This window comes from Cherax quadricarinatus, chromosome 8, assembly GCF_038502225.1.
Source record: "Cherax quadricarinatus isolate ZL_2023a chromosome 8, ASM3850222v1, whole genome shotgun sequence".
Classification (NCBI taxonomy): Eukaryota; Metazoa; Arthropoda; class Malacostraca; order Decapoda; family Parastacidae; genus Cherax; species Cherax quadricarinatus.
The window spans coordinates 28,096,892-28,121,891 of record NC_091299.1 but is presented as its reverse complement, the minus strand read 5'-3'; the positions used below and the strand labels follow the sequence as shown (position 1 = coordinate 28,121,891).

At 40.7% G+C, this 25,000-nt stretch overlaps 1 protein-coding gene across 4 annotated transcripts in view; it reads right to left on the bottom strand.

Annotated features, from left to right (window-relative positions):
* Positions 1–25,000, bottom strand: part of LOC128685438 (uncharacterized) — a 447,019-nt gene that overhangs the window by 94,706 nt on the left and 327,313 nt on the right. For 3 of the 4 annotated variants that reach the window (XM_070082997.1, XM_070082998.1, XM_070082999.1), the window contains one exon: positions 14,979–15,009. The exons of the other annotated variant lie outside the window; for it this stretch is intronic. The gene's annotated coding sequence lies outside the window, so the exon portion shown is untranslated. The remainder of the gene's footprint in view (positions 1–14,978; positions 15,010–25,000) is intronic. 4 annotated transcript variants of the gene reach the window in all.

The window sequence follows — 25,000 nt, the reverse complement described above, 5'->3', positions numbered from 1 at the left end:
TGTCCACACTGCCAGAGAACGTTTCGTGCGCGGATTCGCCTGACAAATCATCTGCGTACCCACCAACTTCGACCCCAGGATGACTAGATGGTCCTCGTCGAATCGACGGACAAACAACACAACACAATATTGCATATATATATATATATATATATATATATATATATATATATATATATATATATATATATATATATATATATATATATATATATATATATATATATATGGAAATATAAACACAAATGCAGTATAATGTGATCCTTTACTGACAACGTTTCACCCACGCAGTGGGCTTTTTCGTCACACACGTGTGTGACTTGAAAAAGCCCACTGCGTGGGTGAAACGTTGTCAGTAAAGGATCACATTATACTGCATTTGTGTTTATATTTCCATTGTGTCGGTATTTTATACCATTTATTTCCATATATATATATATATATATATATATATATATATATATATATATATATATATATATATATATATATATATATATATATATGCAATATTGTGTTGTGTATATATATTGTATATTGTATATTGTATATATATATATATATATATATATATATATATATATATATATATATATATATATATATATATATATATATATATATATATGCAATACAAACCATGGGGGGTGGAAATCTTTAGCTCAAGTACTTTCACACTTCTCAGTGCATCATCAGGAGCTATGCAATGTTACAAAGGAGCAACTAAAGCAGGGGAAGTTTTCTCAGAGTAGCTTAGTGCAGGTGTGTCATCGGCCACTGCTTCTCTCAGAATGTGGGCAACAGTCGGTACCAACCCCATACCACCACCATCCCCCTACTCCCCATATGGGGTAGGAAGCTTTCTGAAATGTCAAGTATGAAATTAGAAGATATAATAGCCAGCCTCAAGCTTTTTCTAGCCACTTGTAACAGGTCATGTGATTTGAGAAAATAATTTTCTCATTGGGTACTATATATATATGGATTGCTATTATTCTGTGTAACCTTAATAATTAATAAAAGAAAGGAATAGAATGTGCTCTTTGTCTGTTAAAATGTCCTCTTCTGGGGTACTCTAATGTTCCCAGGGAAACTCAGGCGTATCTCTCCCTAAATATTGTCTACTATCTTTCTCAGTGTCGGTTAATATGCCTTACTTGGAAATCTTCTATACCTTTCCGATAATATTTCTGTGATTCAAATATCTACTAATACCTTTAACCCCTACCTATGTTATCCCGTAATCTTGTGTGCCTTTCACTGTATGGTACAGTAACAGCTAAACCCGTTATATAACCATTCACAACAGACGTAGTATGAAATATTGGTGGGTAGATACTGGTCAGGCATCACCAATCCATCATGAAACCACCTGGCATGGTGAGCAATCTCATTCCAGTGGGTGAATACAGAAAGTAACGTAGTTAAAGACTTCTGTCCTGTCTTAACTGAGTATTTATGTTGGGCTATTCTGGTTTCCAGAAATTTACCTGTTTGACCGATATATGAGAGAGGGCACTGAGTACATGGGACCTTGTAAACCCCACCAACTTTGTTAGAGGTACAGAGAATTCCCAAGTAAGGCATATTAACTGACACTGAGGATAGTAGACAATATTTAGGAAGAGATACATCTGAGTACCCCAGAGGAGAGCCTTTAAACAGACACAGCGCATCCTATTCCTTTCTTTTATTAATTAAAAAGATTACACAGAATAATAGCAATCCATATATATAGTATCCAATGAGAAAAGTATTTTCTCAAATCACGTGACCTGTTACAAGCAGCTAGAAAAAGCTTGGGGTTGGCTATTATATCTTCTAATTTCATATTTGACATCTCAGATACCCTCCTACCCCATATGGGGAGTAAGGGGATGGTGGTGGTATGGGGGTTAGCACTGACTGTTAGCCACATTCTGAGAGAAGCTCTGGCCGGTGTCACACCTGCACTGTGCTACTCTAAGAAAACTCCATTGGCTTTAGTTGCTCCTTTGTAACATTGCATAGCTCCTGATGACGCACTGTAAAAGTAAGAAAATATTCGCCTGTCTGCGAATATTTTCGTATAAATAAAGAGAGGAATAAGTTTACTGAGTATACGAGGAAAAGTGTACGGTAAGGTTATTATTGAAAGAATTAAAGGTAAGACAGAATGTAGGATTGCGGATGAGCAAGGAGGTTTTAGAGTGGGTAGGGGATGTGTAGATCAAGTGTTTACATAGAAGCATATATGTGAGCAGTATTTAGATAAAGGAAGAGAAGTTTTTATTGCATTTATGGATTTAGAAAAGGCATATGATAGAGCGGATAGGGGAGCAATGTGGCAGATGTTGCAAGTATATGGAATACGTGGTAAGTTACTAAATGCTGTAAAGAATTTTTATGAGGATAGTGAGGCTCAGGTTAGGGTGTGTAGAAGAGAGGGAGACTACTTCCTGGTAAAAGTAGGTCTTAGACAGGGATGTGTAATGTCGCCATGGTTGTTTAATATATTTATAGATGGGGTTGTAAAAGAAGTAAATGCTAGGGTGTTCGGGAGAGGGGTGGGATTAAATTATGGGGAATCAAATACAAAATGGGAATTGACACAGTTACTTTTTGCTGGTGATACTGTGTTTATGGGAGACTCTAAAGAAAAATTGCAAAGGTTAGTGGACGAGTTTGGGAGTGTGTATAAAGGTAGAAAGTTGAAAGTGAACATAGAAAAGAGTAAGGTGATTAGGGTATCAAATAATTTAGATAAAGAAAAATTGGATATCAAATTGGGGAGGAGGAGTATGGAAGAAGTGAATGTTTTCAGATATTTGGGAGTTGACGTGCCAGCGGATTGATTTATGAAGGATGAGGTTAATCATAGAATTGATGAAGGGAAAAAGGCAAGTGGTGCGTTGAGGTATATGTGGAGACAAAAAACGTTATCTATGGAGGCAAAGAAGGGAATGTATGAAAGTATAGTAGTACCAACACTCTTATATGGGTGTGAAGCTTGGGTTGTAAAGGCTGCAGTGAAGAGGCCGTTGGAGACAGTGGAGATGTACTGTCTGAGGGCAATGTGTGGTGTAAATATTATGCAGAAAATTCGGAGTGTGGAAATTAGGAGAAGGTGTGGAGTTAATAAAAGTATTAGTCAGAGGGCTGAAGAGGGTTTGTTGAAGTGGTTTGGTCACTTAGAGAGAATGGATCAAAGTAGAATGACATGGAGAGCATATAAATCTGTAGAGGAAGGAAGGCGGGGTAGGGGTCGTCCTCGAAAAGGTTGGAGGGAGGGGGTAAAGGAGATTTTGTGGGCGAGGGGTTTGGACTTCCAGCAAGCGTGTGTGAGCGTGTTAGATAGAAGTGAATGGAGACGAATAGTATTTGGGACCTGACGAGCTGTTGGAGTGTGAGTAGGGTAATATTTAGTGAAGGGATTCAGGGAAACCGGTTATTTTTATATAGCCGGACTTGAGTCCTGGAAATGGGAAGTACAATGCCTGCACTCTAAAGGAGGGGTTTGGGATACTGGCAGTTTGGAGAGATATGTTGTGTATCTTTATACGTATATGCTTCTAAACTGTTGTATTCTGAGCACCTCTGCAAAAACAGTGATTATGTGTGAGAGAGGTGAGAGTGTTGAATGATAAAAGTATTTTCTTTTTGGGGATTTTCTTTCTTTTTGGGGTCACCCTGCCTCGGTGGGAGACGGTCGACTTGCTGAAAATAAATAAATATATATATATTTATATATATATATATATATATATATATATATATATATATATATATATATATATATATATATATATATATATATATACATGTATATATATATATATATATATATATATATATATATATATATATATATATATATACATATATATATATATATATATATATATATATATATATATATATATATATATATATATATATATATATATATATATATATATATGCATGCATATCCATGCAAAACAACCACTCTGAAAAAATAGAGAAATTCCAAGCGCTTTCGTGACTACTCACATTATCAAGGAACTATGAAAGTAAAGCATCCAAAAAAGCTATATAAGGGGTCTGGCCAGCACCTCACTATCAGATCCCACAACGGTTAAACACCTGACGCGCGCCGACCCAACTTGGATAGGTCCTTTGCACAACTCACCCCACAAACTATTCTACCCAAGAAAATTTAAAAATTATTTGTCCAGTGTATTATTAAATTCTTCCCAAATTCTATTAATTATAAATGGATCTAATTTATATAAACCAAAGGAAATATTCATATTATTGTCAAAACTGCTTTTTATGAAACAAGATTTGCATATTCCGAAATCACCTGTTTACTGTGATCTTATTGCATATATATATATATATATATATATATATATATATATATATATATATATATATATATATATATATATATATATATATATATATATGTATGTATGTTTGTACATTTGACTGCTTGCTGCCAACAGTAACAGTCTGGTTAATCAGGTCTCTGTTCTTCAGGAGGTCTGGCCTGGGACTGGGCCAAGGGAGCACTGTCTCCCGAAAATGTCCTTTATGTTTTCTTCAGGCAAGTAAATTGATATATTATTATTATTATTATTATTATTGTTGTTGTTGTTAAGTGCTAGTTTCAGGCTGTGTACAATAACTTCAAGAATCAGGGGGTCAAGAGAATTAGAGAAACTATTCATAATTTTGCAATCACACGAATATGTAAACTATACCACTGGTGGGGCTAGAACCCGCGGTCAGAGTCATAAAACTCCAGACCGACGCGTTAGCCATTTAGTGACTAACGCGTCGGTTTCTACTTCTTTGACACACAAGAATACGTAGTGATGTCAGTGGTGTCAACCTTGATCTAACTTCCTAGCGGAGCTTCACGTCTGGCCTGAGAACTGTTGTGAAAGAATAACTCTGGGATTCCACACAAGAGGATAACAGCAAACTCGTGGCGATGAGATGGTAAGGTGAGAGATATGTGTCAGACCCTCGGTAAAGGACGAGGGTTATCGTTGGTTTAGGGCAGAGGCGGGCGAACTCTTTTTTTTCGAGGGGGGGGTGTATTACCCCCCAAAAAAACTTGTGTGCGGCGAAATTCCACAGAATCCGAAAAACACAATGAGCAGTCAAACTCAAAATAGTATATTTTGAATCCATTTGTATGGAGAATACAGTCATACAAACTTAAAATTATGTATTATACACGATAAATCAACTTAAAAAAAATATTAAAAATAATAAAATGAAAAAATAAACTGCATGAAATTAAAAAAAAAAACAACAACAGACAAATTTAATAAAAATCTCATTAGGGAAGTTAAGAATTTCAGTTAAATATAACTTTGATAATTTGCCTCCATTATTAAATAACAAATTGTTATGCAGTTTTATTTAAATGTTTATTGAGCCTCCATTACCCTCCCGAGATTTTCATTTTTACCCCATTTGGGGTAATTTTCCCCCTCCCCTCCCCTCCCCTCCCCTCCCCTCCCCCGACCTCTGGTTTAAAAAGACCTGAACAAACACTAGGACATATTTATTAGAAAACGTTTCGGTCCTGGAACCTTGATAATAATAATAATAATAGCAATAATAATAATAATAATAATAATAATAATAATAATAATAATAATAATAATAATATCTTTATTTCTACAAGTACATATACAAGATATAGAGTCATAGCTGACATCAATAACATACTACTACAGTCCACTAACACCCAGGTACCATTTTACTCTTGGGTGAACATGGACGACAGGTGTAAGGAAACAATCCCAATGTTTTCACCCTCGCAGGAATCGAACCCGGACACACAGCGTGTGAAGCGAGAGCTTTGCCTACCATGCCACGGGTCACTTCTCTAATATATCCTAGTGTTTTCTCACGTGTTTTTTTCTAAACCAATTTGTCGGTATATATTACTAAGGTTTATAACAAGGATCATCGTTAATACCTTCGACGTGCTTTTTTTTTTCCTTAGAGTAGGAAAAATGAGGGATGTGGAGCCCTGGTGGTGTAAACTACTAACTTTATTTATTGAGTATAAATTTATTTAATTTTTATTAATATTTTTATATTTTGTTGGAATTTATTATCAATTTCCTTGGTTTGTTAATGTGGTTCAAAGACTATTGACTACACGAGAGTCATTTTAAGTCTACAAGTCATCTGTTAAACACCCGTCAAGAGTACTTTAATTCCTATAAGGATTAAATTGAACTTTCAGCATATTTACAATGAGAGTGATATATATACCTCGCCGCGGGTCTTAGTCATATGATGACCCACAGCTGGAACTTTTGGTCATCTGACCTGTGAGAATCAGGTAAACAATGTCTCAGAATGGAGCGGCAGCAGCGGCGTCATGAGGGATACAAGGAACTCTATAGAGTTGAGTTTATGTTAGTTTAACAGCCGTCTTGAAGACATTCGGGACTGATGCATGACCTCCTTGAGGTCGATTAAGAGAAATTTGATGATAATACTAAGTTAGGACTCGTTGAGGGAGACATCACTCGTGTCCTTCAGAGTGCGAGTTACCAATGTCCATTTTTTTTTGTTATTGTTCTATATTCCTGTTTGTTTACATTTCTGTATCAGAGATACATAGCTAAGTTGATTTCGATTCAGTTAATTAATACTTTCCCGAGTAAATTAAACAAAAAATATATAGTTTGTGGAAGAGAAAAAATATGAATAACAGCTTGGAAGATATTCAGACTTACAATAAAACGGGCACAAATAGACAGATTCATACGACGCGGAACAACACACCGCGGGAACACAAATGGGAACTAGTGGTTGAGAAACATCTGAGAAACATAAGATAAAAAAAAAAAACTTTCAGTGTGAGGGAAGTCTATTTCATACTAAGCAGTGGAGGCTAACACACTGTACGTGCAGGCAGGATACTAAACAGTGGAGGCTAACACACTGTACGTGCAGGCAGGATACTAAACAGTGGAGGCTAACACACTATACGTGCAGGCAGGATACTAAACAGTGGAGGCTAACACACTGTACGTGCAGGCAGGATACTAAACAGTGGAGGCTAACACACTGTACGTGCAGGCAGGATACTAAACAGTGGAGGCTAACACACTGTACGTGCAGGCAGGATACTAAACAGTGGAGGCTAACACACTGTACGTGCAGGCAGGATACTAAACAGTGGAGGCTAACACACTGTACGTGCAGGCAGGATACTAAACAGTGGAGGCTAACACACTGTACGTGCAGGCAGGATACTAAACAGTGGAGGCTAACACACTGTACGTGCAGGCAGGATACTAAACAGTGGAGGCTAACACACTGTACGTGCAGGCAGGATACTAAACAGTGGAGGCTAACACACTGTACGTGCAGGCAGGATACTAAACAGTGGAGGCTAACACACTGTACGTGCAGGCAGGATACTAAACAGTGGAGGCTAACACACTGTACGTGCAGGCAGGATACTAAACAGTGGAGGCTAACACACTGTACGTGCAGGCAGGATACTAAACAGTGGAGGCTAACACACTGTACGTGCAGGCAGGATACTAAACAGTGGAGGCTAACACACTGTAAGTGCAGGCAGGATACTAACACAGTGCAGGAGGCTGGAGGCTCACACACTGTACGTGCAGGCAGGATACTAAACAGTGGAGGCTAACACACTGTACGTGCAGGCAGGATACTAAACAGTGGAGGCTAACACACTGTACGTGCAGGCAGGATACTAAACAGTGGAGGCTAACACACTGTACGTGCAGGCAGGATACTAAACAGTGGAGGCTAACACACTGTACGTGCAGGCAGGATACTAAGGCAGTGGAGGCTTACACACTGTACGTGCAGGCAGGATACTAAACAGTGGAGGCTAACACACTGCACGTGCAGGCAGGATACTAAACAGTGGAGGCTAACACACTGTACGTGCAGGCAGGATACTAAACAGTGGAGGCTAACACACTGTACGTGCACAGGATAAACAGTGGAGGCTAACACACTGTACGTGCAGGCAGGATACTAAACAGTGGAGGCTAACACACTGTACGTGCAGGCAGGCAGTGGAGGCTACTGTAAGGCAGGATACAGTGGAGGCTAACACACTGCACGTGCAGGCAGGATACTAAACAGTGGATGCTAACACACTGTACGTACTGTAGTGCAGTGCAGGATACTAAACAGTGGAGGCTAACACACGGTACGTGCAGGCAGGATACTAAACAGTGGAGGCTAACACACTGTACGTGCAGGCAGGATACTAAACAGTGGAGGCTAACACACTGTACGTGCAGGCAGGATACTAAACAGTGGAGGCTAACACACTGTACGTGCAGGCAGGATACTAAACAGTGGAGGCTAACACACTGTACGTGCAGGCAGGATACTAAACAGTGGAGGCTAACACACTGTACGTGCAGGCAGGATACTAAACAGTGGAGGCTAACACACTGTACGTGCAGGCAGGATACTAAACAGTGGAGGCTAACACACTGTACGTGCAGGCAGGATACTAAACAGTGGAGGCTAACACACTGTACGTGCAGGCAGGATACTAAACAGTGGAGGCTAACACACTGTACGTGCAGGCAGGATACTAAACAGTGGAGGCTAACACACTGTACGTGCAGGCAGGATACTAAACAGTGGAGGCTAACACACTGTACGTGCAGGCAGGATACTAAACAGTGGAGGCTAACACACTGTACGTGCAGGCAGGATACTAAACAGTGGAGGCTAACACACTGTACGTGCAGGCAGGATACTAAACAGTGGAGGCTACACACTGTACGTGCAGGCAGGTACAGTGGAGGCTAACACACTGTACGTGCAGGCAGGATACTAAACAGTAGAGGCTAACACACTGTACGTGCAGCCAGGATACTAAACAGTGGAGGCTAACACACTGTACGTGCAGGCAGGATACTAAACAGTGGAGGCTAACACACTGTACGTGCAGGCAGGATACTAAACAGTGGAGGCTAACACACTGTACGTGCAGGCAGGATACTACACACTGTACGTGCAGGCAGGATACTAAACAGTGGAGGCTAACACTGTACGTGCAGGCAGGATACTAAACAGTGGAGGCTAACACACTGTACGTGCAGGCAGGATACTAAACAGTGGAGGCTAACACACTGTACGTGCAGGCAGGATACTAAACAGTGGAGGCTAACACACTGTACGTGCAGGCAGGATACTAAACAGTGGAGGCTAACACACTGTACGTGCAGGCAGGATACTAAACAGTGGAGGCTAACACACTGTACGTGCAGGCAGGATACTAAACAGTGGAGGCTAACACACTGTACGTGCAGGCAGGATACTAAACAGTGGAGGCTAACACACTGTACGTGCAGGCAGGATACTAAACAGTGGAGGCTAACACACTGTACGTGCAGGCAGGGCAGGCTAACACACTGTACGTGCAGGCAGGATACTAAACAGTGGAGGGCTAACACACTGTACGTGCAGGCAGGCAGTGGAGGCTAACACACTATACGTGCACAGGATAAACAGTGGAGGCTAACACACTGTACGTGCAGGAAGGATACTAAACAGTGGAGGCTAACACACTGTACGTGCAGGCAGGATACTAAACAGTGGAGGCTGCACACACTGTACGTGCAGGCAGGATACTAAACAGTGGAGGCTAACACACTGTATGTGCAGGCAGGATACTAAACAGTGGAGGCTAACACACTGTACGTGCAGGCAGGATACTAAACAGTGGAGGCTAACACACTGTACGTGCAGGCAGGATACTAAACAGTGGAGGCTAACACACTGTACGTGCAGGCAGGATACTAAACAGTGGAGGCTAACACACTGTACGTGCAGGCAGGATACTAAACAGTGGAGGCTAACACACTGTACGTGCAGGCAGGATACTAAACAGTGGAGGCTAACACACTGTACGTGCAGGCAGGATACTAAACAGTGGAGGCTGCAGGCAGGATACTAACACTAACACACTGTACGTGATACTACAGTGGTGCTAACACACTGTAGCAGGCAGGATACTAAACAGTGGAGGCTAACACACTGTACGTGCAGGCAGGATACTAAACAGTGGAGGCTAACACACTGTACGTGCAGGCAGGATACTAAACAGTGGAGGCTAACACACTGTACGTGCAGGCAGGATACTAAGCAGTGGAGGCTAACACACTGTACGTGCAGGCAGGATAATAAACAGTGGAGGCTAGCACACTGTACGTGCAGGCAGGATACTAAACAGTGGAGGCTCACACACGTGCAGGCAGATACTAAACATACTACAACAGTGGTACAGTGCAGTGCAGGATACTAAACAGTGGAGGCTAACACACTGTACGTGCAGGCAGGATACTAAACAGTGGAGGCTAACACACTGTACGTGCAGGCAGGATACTAAGCAGTGGAGGCTAACACACTGTACGTGCAGGAAGGATACTAAACAGTGGAGGCTAACACACTGTACGTGCAGGCAGGATACTAAACAGTGGAGGCTCACACACTGTACGTGCAGGCAGGATACTAAACAGTGGAGGATACTAAGCTAACACACTGTACGTGCAGGCAGGGCAGTGGAGGCTAACACACTACGTGCAGGCAGATACAAAACAGGAGGCTAACACACTGTAAGTGCAGGCAGGATACTAAACAGTGGAGGCTAACACACTGTACGTGCAGGCAGGATACTAAACAGTGGAGGCTAACACACTGTACGTGCAGCCAGGATACTAAACAGTGGAGGCTAACACACTGTAGGTGCAGGATACTAAACAGTGGAGGCAGGATACTAAACAGTTGAGGCTAACACACTGTACGTGCAGGCAGGATACTAAACAGTGGAGGCTAACACACTGTACGTGCAGGCAGGATACTAAACAGTGGAGGCTAACACACTGTACGTGCAGGCAGGATACTAAACAGTGGAGGCTAACACACTGTACGTGCAGGCAGGATACTAAACAGTGGAGGCTAACACACTGTACGTGCAGGCAGGATACTAAACAGTGGAGGCTAACACACTGTACGTGCAGGCAGGATACTAAACAGTGGAGGCTAACACACTGTACGTGCAGGCAGGATACTAAACAGTGGAGGCTAACACACTGTACGTGCAGGCAGGATACTAAACAGTGGAGGCTACACACACTGTACGTGCAGGCAGGATACTAAACAGTGGAGGCTAACACACTGTACGTGCAGGCAGGCAGTGGAGGCTAACACACTGTACGTGCAGGCAGATACTAAACAGTGGAGGCTAACACACTGTACGTGCAGTAGAGGCTAACACACTGTACGTGCAGGCAGGATACAAAACAGTGGAGGCTCACACACTGTACGTGCAGGCAGGATACTAAACAGTGGAGGCTAACACACTGTACGTGCAGGCAGGATACTAAACAGTGGAGGCTAACACACTGTACGTGCAGGCAGGATACTAAGCAGTTTAGGCTAACACACTGTACGTGCAGGCAGGATAATAAGCAGTGGAGGCTAACACACTATACGTGCAGGTATGATACAAAACAGTAGAGGTTCACACACTGTACGTGCAGGCAGGATACTAAACAGTGGAGGTTAACACACTGTACGTGCAGGCAGGATACTAAACAGTGGAGGCTAACACACTGTACGTGCAGGCAGGATACTAAACAGTGGAGGCTAACACACTGTACGTGCAGGCAGGATACTAAACAGTGGAGGCTCACACACTGTACGTGCAGGCAGGATACTAAGCAGTGGAGGCTAACACACTGTACGTGCAGGCAGGATACTAAACAGTGGAGGCTAACACACTGTACGTGCAGGCAGGATACTAAACAGTGGAGGCTAACACACTGTACGTGCAGGCAGGATACTAAACAGTGGAGGCTAACACACTGTACGTGCAGGCAGGATACTAAACAGTGGAGGCTCACACACTGTACGTGCAGGCAGGATACTAAGCAGTGGAGGCTAACACACTGTACGTGCAGGCAGGATACTAAACAGTGGAGGCTAACACACTGTACGTGCAGGCAGGATACTAAACAGTGGAGGCTAACACACTGTACGTGCAGGCAGGATACTAAACAGTGGAGGCTAACACACTGTACGTGCAGGCAGGATACTAAACAGTGGAGGCTCACACACTGTACGTGCAGGCAGGATACTAAACAGTGGAGGCTAGCACACTGTACGTGCAGGCAGGATACTAAACAGTGGAGGCTAACACACAGGATGTACGTGGAGGCTAACACACTGTACGTGCAGGTATGATACTAACCAGTGGAGGCTAACACACTGTACGTGCAGGCAGGATACTAAAACAGGATAGAACACACTGTACGTGCAGGCAGGATACTAAGGCTTACACACAGTGGAGGCTAACACACTGTACGTGCTGTACGGCAGGATACTAAACAGGCTAAACAGTGGAGGCTAACACTGTACGTGCAGGCAGGATACTAAACAGTGGAGGCTAACACACTGTACGTGCAGGCAGGATACTAAACAGTGGAGGCTAACACACTATACGTGCAGGCAGGATACTAAACAGTGGAGGCTAACACACTGTACGTGCAGGCAGGATACTAAACAGTGGAGGCTAACACACTGTACGTGCAGGCAGGATAATAAGCAGTAGAGGCTAACACACTGTACGTGCAGGCAGGATACAAAACAGTGGAGGCTCACACACTGTACGTGCAGGCAGGATACTAAACAGTGGAGGCTAACACACTGTACGTGCAGGCAGGATACTAAACAGTGGAGGCTAACACACTGTACGTGCAGGCAGGATACTAAACCGTTTAGGCTAACACACTGTACGTGCAGGCAGGATAATAAGCAGTGGAGGCTAACACACTATACGTGCAGGCATGATACAAAACAGTAGAGGCTCACACACTGTACGTGCAGGCAGGATACTAAACAGTGGAGGCTAACACACTATACGTGCAGGCAGGATACTAAGCAGTGGAGGCTAACACACTGTACGTGCAGGCAGGATACTAAACAGTGGAGGCTAACACACTGTACGTGCAGGCAGGATACTAAACAGTGGAGGCTCACACACTGTACGTGCAGGCAGGATACTAAGCAGTGGAGGCTAACACACTGTACGTGCAGGCAGGATACTAAACAGTGGAGGCTAACACTCTGTAGTGGCAGGATACTAAACAGTGGAGGCTAACACACTGTACGTGCAGGCAGGATACTAAACAGTGGAGGCTAACACACTGTACGTGCAGGCAGGATACTAAACAGTGGAGGCTCACACACTGTACGTGCAGGCAGGATACTAAACAGTGGAGGCTAACACACTGTACGTGCAGGCAGGATACTAAACAGTGGAGGCTAACACACTATACGTGCAGGCAGGATACTAAACAGTGGAGGCTAACACACTGTACGTGCAGGCAGGATACTAAACAGTGGAGGCTAACACACTGTACGTGCAGGCAGGATACTAAACAGTGGAGGCTAACACACTGTACGTGCAGGCAGGATACTAAACAGTGGAGGCTAACACACTGTACGTGCAGGCAGGATACTAAACAGTGGAGGCTAACACACTGTACGTGCAGGCAGGATACTAAACAGTGGAGGCTAACACACTGTACGTGCAGGCAGGATACTAAACAGTGGAGGCTAACACACTGTACGTGCAGGCAGGATACTAAACAGTGGAGGCTCACACACTGTACGTGCAGGCAGGATACTAAACAGTGGAGGCTAACACACTGTACGTGCAGGCAGGATACTAAACAGTGGAGGCTAACACACTGTACGTGCAGGCAGGATACTAAACAGTGGAGGCTCACACACTGTACGTGCAGGCAGGATACTAAGCAGTGGAGGCTAACACACTGTACGTGCAGGCAGGATACTAAACAGTGGAGGCTAACACACTGTACGTGCAGGCAGGATACTAAACAGTGGAGGCTAACACTGTACGTGCAGGCAGGATACTAAACAGTGGAGGCTAACACACTGTACGTGCAGGCAGGATACTAAACAGTGGAGGCTAACACACTGTACGTGCAGGCAGGATACTAAACAGTGGAGGCTAACACACTGTACGTGCAGGCAGGCATACTAACACACTGTACGTGCAGGAGGATACTAAACAGTGGAACACACTGTACGTGCAGGCAGGATACTAAACAGTGGAGGCTCACACACTGTACGTGCAGGCAGGATACTACGTGCAAGCAGTGGAGGCTAACACACTGTACGTGCAGGCAGGATACTAAACAGTGGAGGCTAACAGGATACACAGTGTAACACACTGTACGCAGGCAGGATACTAAACAGTGGAGGCTAACACACTGTACGTGCAGGCAGTACGTGCAGGCAGGATACTAAACAGTGGAGGCTAACACAGTGGAGGATACTAAACAGTGGAGGCACATTGTACGTGCAGGCAGGATACTAAACAGTGGAGGCTAACACACTGTACGTGCAGGCAGGATACTAAACAGTGGAGGCTAACACACTGTACGTGCAGGCAGGATACTAAACAGTGGAGGCTCACACACTGTACGTGCAGGCAGGATACTAAACAGTGGAGGCTAACACACTGTACGTGCAGGCAGGATACTAAACAGTGGAGGCTAACACACTGTACGTGCAGGCAGGATACTAAACAGTGGAGGCTAACACACTGTACGTGCAGGCAGGATACTAAACAGTGGAGGCTCACACACTGTACGTGCAGGCAGGATACTAAGCAGTGGAGGCTAACACACTGTACGTGCAGGCAGGATACTAAACAGTGGAGGCTAACACACTATACGTGCAGGCAGGATACTAAACAGTGGAGGCTAACACACTATACGTGCAGGCAGGATACTAAACAGTGGAGGCTAACACACTGTACGTGCAGGCAGGATACTAAACAGTGGAGGCTAACACACACACTATATATGCAGGCAGGACATCCCTGCGCTTTTGTGTGGTCTAAGAGTTGAAAGTTAGAAGGGAGTACATTCAGTACCTACCTTATTTCAGAGACCTGGTGTTGTCCTGAGGCTGTGGAAGAAACAGAAATAGCGTGTTATTTTAGTATAGCATGCCATACATTTGAGTCGTTTTTACTCTCTCTCTCTCTCTCTCTCTCTCTCTCTCTCTCTCTCTCTCTCTCTCTCTCGCTCTCTCTCTCTCTCTCTCTCTCTCTCTCTCTCTCTCTCTCTCTCTCTCTCTCTCTCTCTCTCTCTCTCTCTCTCTCTCTCATGTACCACTGACTAAAGATTCCAGCTCAATTAGACCTACTTTGTTTCCGGTCAAAACTTTCTTCTTGCTTGTCTTACGAGGGAGTTCCCCTAGTGGACCTCCCCATGCCTCTCTCCACTCCTGTCTCCCTATTCTTTACATCGTGAAGAGAGAGGGGAAAAAAAAAAGTCGTGGCGAGAGACTCTTGGGAATGCCGAGAGAGATTAATGACATTTACCAGAGAGAACCCCAAGTCTGGTCCCTGATTGTATTGGTTGTCCATGCGAGAAACATAAGAGAGGATGCTATTATTATTATTATGGGATTTAAAATGGATGGTTTCTTACAGCAGTGTTTATTTATGCGGTAAAATTGCAGATGAGTGGAACAAACTGCCAAGTTGCGTAAATCAAGCGAGTGCTTCGAGTAGCTTTACGAAGAGTTTAGACAACATTTATCTTAAAACATTGACTGCAGACCACAGATGGTGGACACATCCAAGCCCAGGCGCTCAGGGCTGAGGTCCATTGTAGATTTTGGACCAGAGTTAAACCGAGAGTGTTGAGTTTTGAGTGCGCTGCCACATGGCAGACACCAGAGCGAAGAGACTGTCTGCACATCGCTGCAGAAGCTATCAGCTGCATCATAACTCTACAAGAAGACTTGCTGTACCTAAGCTATAGTACCAATGACACTTGCGTTGCTTGACGGCAGTCAGTCCTCCCTTGCCATAAGCAAGGAACCATTGAGTCCCAAGAGCGCGCTTATCGGTATATCCAGGTTTGCATCAGTTAGTCTACCTCGGGAGGCAAGATGCGGGTCATCAATAAAAAAACTTACCTGTGTTAGGAGGCTCTTCTTGACGAAGATAACATTGAACGACTAGACAAATATATAAGCACGAATGTTAGGGAGTGAGTAAGACAAGCCAACAATATCAATTTGTCCCAGTGGGATCAGAGACCTTGGGATCATGGGGAAAAAATGCCACACGTTTCCTTAAAGAACTGGGTTCCAGACTCATCGACACCACCAGGGACCCAAGGGCAGCCACTTTCATGTTCCAGCGCCTCAGCGTGGCCATCCAGAGGGAAAATGCTTGCTGCATACTAGGCTTGCGTCCCGCTTCGGAAGAGCTGGAGGAAATCCATAATCTTTAACATATTGTACCATTGTATTCATGTTTGTGTTTCCTGTAAATGTATTCTGTCTATTAATAAACTTTCCCATAGAATATAAAATATAGGTGGTGGCAGAAGAAAATATTCAAACAGCTCCGGGAAGAACCCTGAGTTTTTTCTGAGGTACGTTTATATATATAATTCCTTAACTTTATCTCTCTCTCTCTCCTGTATTGGCTGTAGATTCTCCATTTACTTCTTTCTTCATACAGGTGAAAGACAATATATCCCAGGAACATTAGCTACCCTCTCCTTCCTTGGAACGAGTCTGATTAACTCCAAAGAGTTCCGCTCTTCCTAATAATAATAATAATAATTAGTAGTAATAGTAATATTAGTACTAATAGTAGTAGTAATCTCTCTACATTCCCCTCTCCTATCTTATTGCTGTGTCTTTCGTCACCCTCCTGCCTCCTCCTCTCGCCTCATGGTCAGAGGACTCGACCCAGTACTTCGAACTTCCTTCTCTCTATTAATCTTGACTGCCTCGCGCACTGCTCCTCAGTAGCTGAGTGATTATATCGTTTTGGAAAAGCCTTTTGCTGTTCTGTCATGTTGTAGGAAATGTCCGGTGAAGTATGAGGTGAGAATGAGGGAAGTGGTGAAAAGGAGGATGGAAGAAAACTACCTCATATTTTTTTTTAAATACTATCAATTGATATTACTTACTAAAATTAATAAATATCATTTTTACTAAAATTTCAATTTACTCTTAACATTTTTGACATTTAATAACCATTACTTGACTAATTACCTTTACCTGTTTTAATACCACATTTACTATCCTAGATTACTCTTAATTACCTTGTACTGCTATATAACCTCAAGTATAACTACCAGTGCAATATTGAATGAAATAAACATTACTATTTCACTTTTTTGTAATCATTATTACTTACTAAAATTTTATTAAACACCATATTTACTACCAGTCAATTTTACTTTTGTACATTAAACATTATTTTATACTTCCCATAACATTTTGTTGCCAAATTTTCAAGTTTTTATATTCAACCCCAACCTTGTATTATCCTTTGTACCTGTGTACCTGGGTACCTGTCTACCATCTTACTATCATATTATAACCAAGACATTACCATTGTGATTTTTTACTATTATTCTTTTGGTACTTTAATTGTGAATTTTATTTTGTCAATTTAAATCTATAGTTATAACCTTGATCTTGTCAACAACCCATACCAGACTCTAGTGCAATTGCAAGTACCATTTCAAATTGTATTTTTATATTATAAGTTTATATTATAATTCCTACCATCTGTCCATTTAACTTTGCTTACCATTACTTAATTTTAGTCCCTTTTATATTTTCTCCTTTATTTTAGCTTTATATAACTATCCTAGTTTATATATCCACAACTGTTAAAATAATCAAGGTGCTATTCTCAGGTGCTAAAGTAGAATAAGCTCACAATCTTGCCATTATATTCCAAAGCTCATTTATTCACAACCTATATTAGTCCCTTTTTATTATAATTTTAAACTATAATTATAACTTTAAAAAAAATTACCTTTATAGTACTACCTACTATCATATTCCCAAGCACTATTATATGATCATCACTTTATTTGTATTAGTCCCTTAGCTCATTATTTTACATTTGTTAAATAATTCAGGTGCTATTTTTTAGCTTAAGACTATTTACTTTGTTTTATACTTAATTCTAACTATAGATTCACTACAAATCTTATGATTACAAGCATTGATCCTGATACCAACCTCTTATTTAATGACTTAAATGAATCAAACAGTTACTGTAATTACTACACTGCAGAACAATCAAAGGCACTTCTCAGTGCCAACAACAACATAACTATCTTTAACTACAATATCAGATCTTTAAGCAAGCATTACGATGACCTCATAGCATTACTAAATTCCTTACATGCCAATATGTCCATCATTACACTAACTGAAACCTGGCTAAAGCCTGATAGTACAGATGTCTATGCCATTCCTGGTTACACAGCCATACACAACTGTAGGCCAGACCAACAAGGGGGTGGCACAGCCATATACTACTCAGACCAACTAGAATGTATCACTAATACTTGCACAAGGGATGAACATGGGGAATATATAATAGCTAAATTCAAATCCAAATACCTACAAAAACCTCTCACATTGATAAACATCTACAGAGTTCCACAGTCAAACATTAGCCAATTTAGTCAAAATCTAGGAAGTATGATAACTGATGCACGCATGAACAAAGATCACTTACTACTCTCAGGTGACTTCAATATAAATCTCCTGCAAGACCAGGACCCACACGTTACTGAATTCACAAACACAATGAGTAACTGTATGTTACTACCAACAGTAACAAAACCTACAAGAGTTACAGAGACTAGTGTTTCCCTACTTGACCACATCTGGACCAACACCATATCCCCTTTAAAATCAGGCATAATTACAGATAATACCACAGACCACTACCCTACTTTCCTCATAACAACTCTTGGTAAACTACCCCAAGACACTACTAAAGTCACCTTCAGACTTCACAATGAGGCAGCCATTAATAACTTCGCAACAGCATTAGCAAACATTGACTGGCACACTGAGCTAGAAATCTATACAGATATTGACGAATGTATTAATAATTTTCTAAAAAAGACCCAATACCTCTATAACAAGCACTGCCCTAAAAAAACTAAACAGATGACAGCAAAGAGACTGAACAGTCCCTGGCTAACACCCAGCATTCTCAAATCCATAAATACAAAACACCAATATGAAAAACAGTACAGAATGGGTCACATAACCAGAGACCAAACAAAACGTTACTCGTCAATCCTAACCAGCCTGATAAGAAGGGCAAAGAAATTGTATTATGAGAACAGATTATCCAACTTACGAGGTGATATAAAAAAGACCTGGAAAACACTATCTGAAATTCTGGGAACAAAAAAGATATCACGAAATAGCGAAATAAAATTAGCAAAATCAGATGAACCCCAACTCCCACCAACAGAAACAGCAAACAGACTCAATGATTTCTTCTCCACTATAGGACAAAACCTTGCCCAAAAAATCCCAAGCTCAGATACCCCACCAAATAACTACCTCACCGGCAACTACCCGAACACACTGTTCCTAGCTCCGACTAACCCATACGAAGTCTCCCTTATTATCAATGCACTAAAAAACAAGGCAGGAGATTTAAGTACCTTACCACCCTTTATATATAAAAAAGTGTCTCAAGTGCTATCTCCAATCATTGCAACACTCTTTAACAAATCCATTGAATCCTCCACCTTCCCTACAGTACTCAAAATAGCAAGGGTCACCCCGATCCACAAAGGAGGAGACCAAACAGAGTTGAATAACTATAGGCCAATATCCAACTTACACCCTCTCTCAAAAATCTTTGAAAAACTAATTCATAAACGAATCTACTCCTACCTTATCTCCCAAAACATACTCAACCCCTGCCAATTTGGATTCAGGCCTAATAAAAATACTAATGATGCTATTATACACATGCTAGAACATATATACACTGCAATAGAGAAAAAAGAAGTCCCACTGGGGATCTTCATTGACTTACGTAAAGCTTTTGATACAGTTGACCATAACTTGCTCCACGTAAAATTGTCACACTATGGTATAAGAGGGCACTCCCTCAATTACCTCAAGTCATACCTCAGCAACAGAAGCCAATATGTGTACGCAAATGGGGCAAACTCTTCTGCGCAACCAATTACAGTTGGTGTCCCACAGGGAAGTGTCCTTGGCCCTCTTCTCTTTCTCCTATACATAAATGACCTTCCAAATGCTTCGCAATTACTCAAACCCACACTATTTGCAGATGACACTACATACGTCTTCTCTCACCCGAGCCCAGTCACGCTAGCCAATACTGTAAATACGGAATTACAGAAAATATCTATCTGGATGAGGACTAACAAACTTACACTAAACATTGACAAAACCTACTTCATTCAGTTTGGTAACAGAGCTACAGATGTCCCTCCTAACATAATGATAAACGGATCACCTATCACAAAGCTAACAGAGGGAAAATTCTTAGGAATCCACCTTGATAATAGACTCAAATTTCATACACATATACAACAAATTTCTAAGAAAATTTCCAAGACTGTAGGCATACTATCGAAGATACGGTACTATGTTCCACAGTCAGCCCTCCTGGCCCTATATCACTCTCTTATTTACCCCTATCTCACCTATGGAATTTGTGCATGGGGCTCAACAACAGTTAACCATCTCAGACCACTAATTACCCAACAAAAGGCTGCAGTTAGAATGATAACAAATTCTCACTACAGGCAGCACACTCCACCAATATTCAATACACTAAACCTACTCACCATACAAAACATCCATACTTATTACTGCACCTATTACATACATAGAACACTTAACTCTGATATTAACCCTCCCCTCAAACATCTCCTTGCCAACCTCAACAGAACACATGACCATAACACAAGGCACAGATCACTCTTTGATGTTCCTCGTGTTCATCTCACACTATGCAAAAACTCAATGCACATAAAAGGCCCTAAAATCTGGAATTCATTACCTGTAAATATAAAAGAAACACTACCTGTTTATAAATTCAAGTCTCTACTCAAAGATCACTTACTCACCCAAAACCAAATAAATACTGAATAACTGAACCTTATAAATTGTATATCTTAAATGTTTCTCACAATTATATCACATAAATGTTAAACCTAAAACCCAATCTAACTTTATTATTTTTTAAATACACTACCTAACAGAATCCTTCATATGACCTGTCTTTGTAATACTCACTTGTGCTTTATAGTAATCTGTTTACATTAATGTTTTATCACTGACTTCATCATTGCTTAGTTAATCTTAAGTTAATTTTAAGCCAGCCCGTAATGCTATGCATAGTATAAGTGGCTTTGGCATACTGCTCTTATCTGTATTTTTTTGTACCTCTATGTGTGCACAAATTTATAATAAATAAATAAATAAATAAATAAATAAATAAATGAGTAGAGGAGAGGATGGAAGTGGGGAGGAGAGAGGATGTAAGGGGTGGCGAGGGAGAGGACAGGGAGAAAAAGGGATTGAGGGAGGGTAGGAGGGAGAGAGAAGGGAAGGAATGAGAGGAAAAAAGAGAGAGGACCAGAAGAATAAAAGATGCACAAATATATACGAGCAAATGAGATAGCAAAAGTGAGTCGAATTTAAGTCCACAATGAACAGCCTAACAATTACTCGCAAAATTATTTGTCCATTTTCTTACCTGCAAAGTTTACTCTGATAGAAACCAACATAAATATTTTTTTCATTCAAACTTGCTAATGGATTCTTCATTAACTTACCAACTTCCCAGAAAACTTTCTCCAGTAAACCTCTCATTTACACTCCTGTATTAAAAAAAATACTAAGATTGTTACAAAATTATATTAAAAAATTGAAAGTACATTTTTGAATTAGACTGTTAATAGAGTTTAAAGTATATGAATTACACGACGGTTATTAGAGCTTTAATTATCTGTTAATAATAATAAGTATTACGATCAATTCTTCATATATATATATATATATATATATATATATATATATATATATATATATATATATATATATATATATATATATATATATATATATATATATATATATATATATATATATATATATATATATATATATATATATGGGAGACGGCCGACTTGTTGAAAAAAAAAGAATATATATATATATATATATATATATATATATATATATATATATATATATATATATATATATATATATATATATATATGTATATATATATATATATATATATATATATATATATATATATATATATATATATATATATATATATATATATATATATATGTCGTGCCGAATAGGCAGAACTTGCGATCTTGGCTTAAATAGCAACGCTCATCTTGCTATATAGGACAAGTGAAAATTTGTGTATGCAATAATTTCGCCAAAATCATTCTGAACTTAGCGAAAAAAAATATTTGATTTTTTTTGTTTAGTACTAAATTATTGTAAGCGTATTTAAAATACATTGAGTTGGATTGGGCTAAAATAAATTGCACATGTTATAATAAGGTTAGGTAAGTTTTCAAAGATTCTTTTGGTGCAAAATTAAAAATTTTTACATTAACATTAATGAAAAAAATATATCTTTAAACGTATAAGAGAAAATTTTGGAAAGGACTTAATTTTAAATGAGTTCTTGCTAATTGGCCAGTTTTACATATTCGGCACGATATATATATATATATATATATATATATATATATATATATATATATATATATATATATATTTATAAAGAATTCGCAAGAGCAGGCGAAATATACACAAACACTGATCTCTGGCTGAAGGAGACTCGAACCTACGAACCTTGGAACAAGGTACGCAGTGCTTTACCAATCTACCCACACTGGACCAATACCTTGGAGATCATCGACACCATGCCTAACCCTTCTAGGGTAGGGTAGGTGCCTGAGCCCGAGCCTTTAGCTCATAAGACTGTCATTCCCATTTGCCCCCTTGTGGCGGGGGATGACAGACCAGAGAGGCCTAGCTTGTGGCTAGGCCTGGGGACAGTTAGTCCCTAAGATGAGGAGGTACTTGTGTCTCCTCCCATGGGAGACTTAGGTCTCAGACACTCCCTAAAGAGGGAGCCAAGGCCGGGCCACCACTTGGACAAGGCCCGGGCCGGGAGAATACCGGCTAATCTTTAACTAACTAACTAACTAAATACCTTGGAGTCCAGCTTGCGCTAGACTTTGATCCAAGGCAGCCAGCTTTCAGGGAGATTGGGTACCTTGTTCCAAGGTTCGTAGGTTCGAGTCTCCTTCAACCAGAGATCAGTGTTTGTGTGTATTTCGCCTGCTCTTGCCAATTCCTTGCATTGTTAATATATCTAGTAAGGCTGATGCATGCAGGGGATGAGATTTAAAGCTGTAAGCCTTCTCCCTGAAAGCTGGCTGCCTTGGATCAAAGTCTAGCGCAAGCTGGACTCCAAGGTATTGGTCCAGTGTGGGTAGATTGGTAAAGCACTGCGTATCTTGTTCCAAGGTTCGTAGGTTCGAGTCTCCTTCAGCCAGAGATCAGTGTTTGTATATATATATATATATATATATATATATATATATATATATATATATATATATATATATATATAACAAATTGAGGGTAGCCGGGGGATCGAACCCGTGTTGTTTTAGCTCTCCTCGTGGGAAAAGAGGGAAAATTCACGACGCTCTAAACCATAGGACCATACAGGAGACATTTATTATTAGTATCAATAGTAGTAGCTGTAGTATTATTGCTATTATTACAACCAGTAGTAGTAATTATAGAAGAATAGTATTAGTAGTACTACTAATACTAGTAATAGTAATGGTACTGTTACCACTACTATTCCCCTCAAAGGATGCTCCTTGACGCTGGTGAGGGGGCTCTTGATCTAGGAAATTAGATCTGTGCTCCAATTCCCTGAATTAATCCTGAATACCTTTCATCCCCCCCCCACAGGTGCTGTATAATCCCTACGGGTTTAGGGCTCCCCATGATAATACCACTGCTATTACTACTAGCAGTAACAGTGGTGGTACCCCTGCTAGTATTAGCAAAGTAGTTGTAGTATTAATCGTAATAGTCGGAAAAATCAAGTCTACATTGCTTAATACATTGAATCTGCTTCGAACCCCGGAAGACTGAGCCTCCAGGAAGGCTGATTCAGTTTACTCTGCAAGACAATGTATTGAAGTGTGGCAATACAACATTAAATCCAGAGGACTTCAGGGAGGACGAGCTCGAGATAATATACATTACCTCAAAACCAACTCCTGGGGTTGGTTTTGAGGTTCAATGTACCTGCGACCCGGTCCCAGGACAGACTTGCAGGTCTGAAACAGGTGAGTAACTTTTATTCTAACTGGGTTACACCCGTGGAAGTCTGTACGTCAGGAAACGGGACTGTTTCGTGACGCGGGTCTTAGTCAGATGATGACCCACAGCTGGAACTTTTGGCTATCTGACCGAAGCCTTCCCTCAGCTGGCTTACCAGTCCACCCCTTTAAAAATTATGGTTATGATTATAACCATTAGGAGTTAAAAGATTATATATAATAAAAAATACGATGATAATGCAACCAAAAACTTTCATAACTGCAGAGAAACAATTTTTTACAGAGGAATTTATAAAGATAAATTTAAAACTGTCCAGTCCGAGCTGTTAACTTTTTAACATGTTATTTCATTTTAGCTTTTAATATTTATTGAGTTAAACGTTCTATGTAAATATGTCATGAAATTGCAATTTAAACTAGCCATCATTCATTTGTTTAGCATTATTGGGTGAGTTTAATTTCAACGTGAGGCTAGAAATTAGTGGTGGTTCAGTGGCCAACCTAAAATACTTTCACTCCTGTTCAATATTCAAGGCAAAAATTACGTATACACCCAGAGGTGTATAGTTCTATGTATTCACTGAGAGATTAATTTAATCCCTTTTAAAGGTAATCAAGTATTCTTGACTGGTGATGAATAGGCTACGTGCAACCTTAATGATCCTCGTGTAACAGATAAGCTTAATACCCTTATTAAATACCAACCGACCATT